This window comes from Chiloscyllium plagiosum, unplaced genomic scaffold, assembly GCF_037043375.1.
Source record: "Chiloscyllium plagiosum isolate Xiang-an unplaced genomic scaffold, Cpla_swu_hap1 HiC_scaffold_40, whole genome shotgun sequence".
In the NCBI taxonomy this organism is placed as follows: Eukaryota; Metazoa; Chordata; class Chondrichthyes; order Orectolobiformes; family Hemiscylliidae; genus Chiloscyllium; species Chiloscyllium plagiosum.
The window spans coordinates 5,808,815-5,814,814 of NW_028270178.1; positions in this window are offsets into that span (position 1 = coordinate 5,808,815).

Genomic DNA, 6,000 nt, shown 5'->3' on the forward strand with positions numbered 1-6,000 from the left:
TAGGGGTGGGGGAATGGAGAGAGGGTAGGGGTGGGGGGAATGGTGTGAGGCGGCGATGGAGGGTAGGGGTGGGGGGAATTGTGTGAGGGGGCGATGGAGGGTCGGAGTGGGGGGAAAGGAGAGAGGATAGGGGTGGGAGGAATGGTGTGAGGGGGCGATGGAGGGTAGGGGTGGGGGGAATGGTGTGAAGGGGTAAGAGATGGTAGGAGTTGGGGGGAATGGTGTGAGGGGGGCGATGGAGGGTAGGAGTCGGGGCAATGGTGTGAGGGGGCGATGGCGGGTAGGGGTGGGGAGGAATGGTGTGAGGGGGCGATGGAGGGTAGGGGTGGGGGGAATGGTGTGAGGGGGGCGATGGAGGGTAGGGGTGGGTGGAATGGTGTGAGGTGGCGAAAGAGGGTAGGGGTGGGGGAATTGTGTGAGGGGGCGATGTAGGGTAGGTGTTGGGGGCAATGGAGGGTAGGGGTGGGGGGAATGGTGTGAGGGGGCGAGAGAGGGGAGGAGTGGGGGGGAATGATTGAGGGGGTGAGTGAGGGTAGGGGTGGGGGGGAATGGTATGTGGGGGCGAGAGAGGGTAGGAGTGGGGGGAATGGTGTGAGGGGGTGAGAGAGGGTAGGGCTGGGGCGAATGGTGTGAGGGGGCGAGTGAGGGTAGGGGTGGGGGGAATGGTGTGAGGGGGTGAGAGAGGGTAGGGCTGGGGCGAATGGTGTGAGGGGGTGAGTGAGGGTAGAGGTGGGGGGAATGGTGTGAGGGGGCGAGAGAGGGGAGGAGTGTGGGCAATGGTGTGAGGGGGCGATGGAGGGTAGGGGTGGGGGAAATGGTGTGAGGGGGGCGATGGAGGGTAGGGGTGGGGGCAATGGTGTGAGGGTGGCGATGGAGGGTAGGGGTGGGGGCAATGGTGTGAGGAGGCGATGGAGGGTAGGGGTGGGGGCAATGGTGTGAGGGGGCGATGGAGGGTAGGGGTGGGGGAAATGGTGTGAGGGGGGCGATGGAGGGTAGGGGTGGGGGCAATGGTGTGAGGGGGGCGATGGAGGGTAGGGGTGGGGGCAATGGTGTGAGGAGGCGATGGAGGGTAGGGGTGGGTGCAATGGTGTGAGGGGGCGATGGAGAGTAGGGGTGGGGGGAATGGTGTGAGGGGGCGATGGAGAGTAGGGGTGGGGGCAATGGTGTGAGGTGGGCGATGGAGGGTAGCGGTGGGGACAATGGTGTGATGGGGCGATGGAGGGTAGGAGTAGGGGGATTGGTGTGAGGGGCGATGGAGGGTAGGGGTGGGGGCAATGGTGTGAGGAGGGCGATGGAGGTTGGGGTGGGGGCAATGGTGTGAGGGGGCGATGGAGGGTAGGGGTGGGGGAATTGTGTGAGGGGGCGATGTAGGGTAGGTGTTGGGGGCAATGGAGGGTAGGGGTGGGGTGAATGGTGTGAGGGGGCGATGGAAGGTAGGAGTGGGGGGAATGGTGTGAGGGAGCGAGGGGAGGGTAGGGTTGGGGGGAATGGTGCGAGGGGGCGATGGAGGGTAGGGGTGGGGGGAATGGTGTGAGGGAGCGAAGGGAGGGTAGGAGTGGGGGGAATGCTGTGAGGGGGCGATGGAGGGTAGGGGTGGGGGCAATGGTGTGAGGGGGCGATGAGGGTATGGGTGGGGGCAATGGTGTGAGGGGGCGATGGAGGGTAGGGGTGGGGGCAATGGTGTGAGGGGGCGATGGAGGTTAGGGGTGGGGGCAATGGTGTGAGGGGGCGATGGAGGGTAGGGGTGAGGGCAATGGTGTGAGGGGGCGATGGAGGGTAGGGGTGAGGGCAATGGTGTGAGGGGGGGCGATGGAGGGTAGGGGTGGGGGGAATGTTGAGGGGGGGTGAGAGAGGGTAGGAGTGGGGGGGAATGATTGAGGGGGCGCGAGAGAGGGTAGGAGTGGGGGGAATGGTGTGAGGGGATGAGTGAGGGTAGGGTGGGGGGAATGATAGAGGGGGGGTGAGAGAGGGGAGGAGTGGGGGGAATGGTGTGAGGGGGTGAGGGAGGGTAGGGCTGGGGCGAATGGTATGAGGGGGTCAGTGAGGGTAGTGGTGGGGGGAATGGTGTGAGGGGGGAAGAGTGGGGGGGAATGATTGAGGGGGTGATGGAGGGGTGGGGAGAATGGTGTGAGGGGGCGATGGAGGGGAGGGGTGGGGGGAATGGTGTGAGAGGGCGATGGAGGGGAGGAGTGGGGGGAAAGGAGAGAGGGTAGGGGTGGGAGGAATGGTGTGAGGGGGCGATGGAGGGTCGGGGTGGGGGGAATGGTGTGAGGGGGCGATGGAGGGTAGGGGTGGGGCGAATGGTGTGGGGGGCGATGGAGGGTAGGGGTGGGGTAAATGGTGTCAGAGGGCGATGGAGGGGAGGGGTGGGGGGAATGGCGTGAGGGGATGATGGAGGGGTGGGGGGAATGGTGTGAGGGGGCGATGGAGGGGTGGGGGGAATGGTGTGAGGGGGCGATGGAGGGGAGGGGTGGGGGGAATGGTGTGAGAGGGCGATGGAGGGGAGGGGTGGGGGGAATGGCGTGAGGGGATGATGGAGGGGTGGGGGGAATGGTGTGAGGGGGCGATGGAGGGGTGGGGGGAATGGTTTGAGGGAGTGATGGAGGGGAGGGGTGGGGTGAATGGTGTGAGGGGGTGAGAGAGGGTAGGGCTGGGGCGAATGGTATGAGGGGGTCAGTGAGGGTAGTGGTGGGGGGAATGGTGTGAGGGGGCAAGAGAGGGGAAGAGTGGGGGGAATGATTGAGGGGGTGATGGAGGGGTGGGGAGAATGGTGTGAGGGGGCGATGGAGGGGAGGGGTGGGGGGAATGGTGTGAGAGGGCGATGGAGGGGAGGAGTGGGGGGAATGGAGAGAGGGTAGGGGTGGGGGAATGGTGTGAGGCGGCGATGGAGGGTAGGGGTGGGGGGAATTGTGTGAGGGGGCGATGGAGGGTAGGAGTTGGGGGAAAGGAGAGAGGATAGGGGTGGGGGGAATGGTGTGAGGGGGCGATGTAGGGTAGGGGTGGGGGGAATGGTGTGAGGGGGCGATGGAGGGTAGGGCTGGGGGGAATGGTGTGAGGTGTGCGATGGAGGGGAGGAGTGGGTGGAATGGTGTGAGGTGGCGAAAGAGGGTAGGGGTGGGGGAATTGTGTGAGGGGGCGATGTAGGGTAGGTGTTGGGGGCAATGGAGGGTAGGGGTGGGGTGAATGGTGTGAGGGGGCGATGGAGGGTTGGGGTGGGGGAAATGGTGTGAGGGAGCGAGGGGAGGGTAGGGTTGGGGGGAATGGTGCGAGGGGGCGATGGAGGGTAGGAGTGGGGGGAAAGGAGAGAGGGTAGGGGTGGGAGGAATGGTGTGAGGGGGCGATGGAGGGTAGGGGTGGGGCGAATGGTGTGGGGGGCGATGGAGGGTAGGGGTGGGGGAAATGGTGTCAGAGGGCGATGGAGGGGAGGGGTGGGGGGAATGGCGTGAGGGGATGATGGAGGGGTGGGGGGAATGGTGTGAGGAGATGATGGAGGGGTGGGGGGAATGGTGTGAGGGGGCGATGGAGGGGTGGGGGGAATGGTTTGAGGGAGCGATGGAGGGGAGGCGTGGGGTGAATGGTGTGAGGGGGTGAGAGAGGGTAGGGCTGGGGCGAATGGTATGAGGGGGTCAGTGAGGGTAGTGGTGGGGGGATGGTGTGAGGGGGCAAGAGTGGGGGGGAATGATTGAGGGGGTGATGGAGGGGTGGGGAGAATGGTGTGAGGGGGCGATGGAGGGGAGGGGTGGGGGGAATGGTGTGAGAGGGCGATGGAGGGGAGGAGTGGGGGGAATGGAGAGAGGGTAGGGGTGGGGGAATGGTGTGAGGCGGCGATGGAGGGTAGGGGTGGGGGGAATTGTGTGAGGGGGCGATGGAGGGTAGGAGTTGGGGGAAAGGAGAGAGGATAGGGGTGGGGGGAATGGTGTGAGGGGGCGATGGAGGGTAGGGGTGGGGGGAATGGTGTGAGGGGGCGATGGAGGGTAGGGGTGGGGGGAATGGTGTGAGGTGTGCGATGGAGGGGAGGAGTGGGTGGAATGGTGTGAGGTGGCGAAAGAGGGTAGGGGTGGGGGAATTGTGTGAGGGGGGGATGTAGGGTAGGTGTTGGGGGCAATGGAGGGTAGCGGTGGGGTGAATGGTGTGAGGGGGCGATGGAGGGTTGGGGTGGGGGAAATGGTGTGAGGGAGCGAGGGGAGGGTAGGGTTGGGGGGAATGGTGCGAGGGGGCGATGGAGGGTAGGAGTGGGGGGAATGGTGTGAGGGAGCGAGGGGAGGGTAGGGTTGGGGGGAATGGTGTGAGGGGGCGAGAGAGGGTAGGGGTGGGGGGAAAGGTGTGAGGGGGCGGAAGAGGGTAGGAGTGGGGGGAATGGTGTGAGGGGGTGAATGAGGGTAAGGGTGGGGGGAATGTTTGAGGGGGGGTGAGAGAGGGTAGGGGTGGGGGGGAATGATTGAGGGGGGTGAGAGAGGGTAGGAGTGGGGGGAATGGTGTGAGGGGGGCGATGGAGGGTAGGAGTGGGGGTAATGGTGTGAGGGGGTGAATGAGGGTAAGGGTGGGGGGAATGTTTGGGGGGGGTGAGAGAGGGTAGGGGTGGGGGGAATGATTGAGGGGGGTGAGAGAGGGTAGGAGTGGGGGGGAATGATTGAGGGGGCGCGAGAGAGGGTAGGAGTGGGGGGGAATGGTGTGAGGGGATGAGAGAGGGTAGGGTGGGGGGAATGGTGTGAGGGGGGCGATGGAGGGTAGGAGTGGGAGGAATGGTGTGAGGGGGTGTGAGGGTAGGGTAGGGGGAATGATTGAGGGGGGTGAGAGAGGGTAGGAGTGGGGGGGAATGTGTGAGGGGGCGAGAGAGGGTAGGGCTGGGGCGAATGGTATGAGGGGGTCAGTGAGGTTGGTGGTGGGGGGAATGGTGTGAGGGGGCGAGAGAGGGGAGGAGTGGGGGGGGAATGATTGAGGGGGTGAGTGAGGGTAGGGGTGGGGGGAATGATGTGAGGGGGTGAGAGAGGGTATGGGTGGGGGGAATGGTGTGAGGGGGCGATAGAGAGTAGGGCTGGGGCGAATGGTGTGAGGGGGCGAGTGAGGGTAGGGGTGGGGGGATGGTGTGAGGGGGTGAGAGAGGGTAGAAGTGGGGGGGAATGGTGTGAGGGGGCGAGAGAGGGGAGGAGTGGGGTGAATGGTGTGAAGGGGCGAGTGAGGGTAGGGGTGGGGGAAATGGTGTGAAGGGGTAAGAGATGGTAGGAGTTGGGGGGAATGGTGTGAGGGGGGCGATGGAGGGTAGGGGTGGGGGCAATGGTGTGAGGAGGCGATGGAGGGTAGGGGTGGGGAGGAATGGTGTGAGGGGGGCGATGGAGGGTAGGAGTGGGTGGAATGGTGTGAGGTGGCGAAAGAGGGTAGGGGTGGGGGGAATGGTGTGAGGGGGGCGATGGAGGGTAGGGGTGGGGGGAATGGTGTGAGGGGCGAGAGAGGGTAGGGGTGGGGGGAATGGTGTGAAGGGGTAAGAGATGGTAGGAGTTGGGGGGAATGGTGTGAGGGGGGCGATGGAGGGTAGGGGTGGGGGCAATGGTGTGAGGAGGCGATGGAGGGTAGGGGTGGGGAGGAATGGTGTGAGGGGGGCGATGGAGGGTAGGAGTGGGTGGAATGGTGTGAGGTGGCGAAAGAGGGTAGGGGTGGGGGAATTGTGTGAGGGGGCGATGTAGGGTAGGTGTTGGGGGCAATGGAGGGTAGGGGTAGGGGGAATGGTGTGAGGGGGCGAGAGAGGGGAGGAGTGGGGGGGGAATGATTGAGGGGGTGAGTGAGGGTAGGGGTGGGGGGGAATGGTATGTGGGGGCGAGAGAGGGTAGGAGTGGGGGGAATGGTGTGAGGGGGTGAGAGAGGGTAGGGCTGGGGCGAATGGTGTGAGGGGGTGAGTGAGGGTAGAGGTGGGGGGAATGGTGTGAGGGGGCGAGAGAGGGGAGGAGTGGGGGGAATGGTGTGAGGGGGTGAGAGACGGTAGGAGTGTGGGCAATGGTGTGAGGG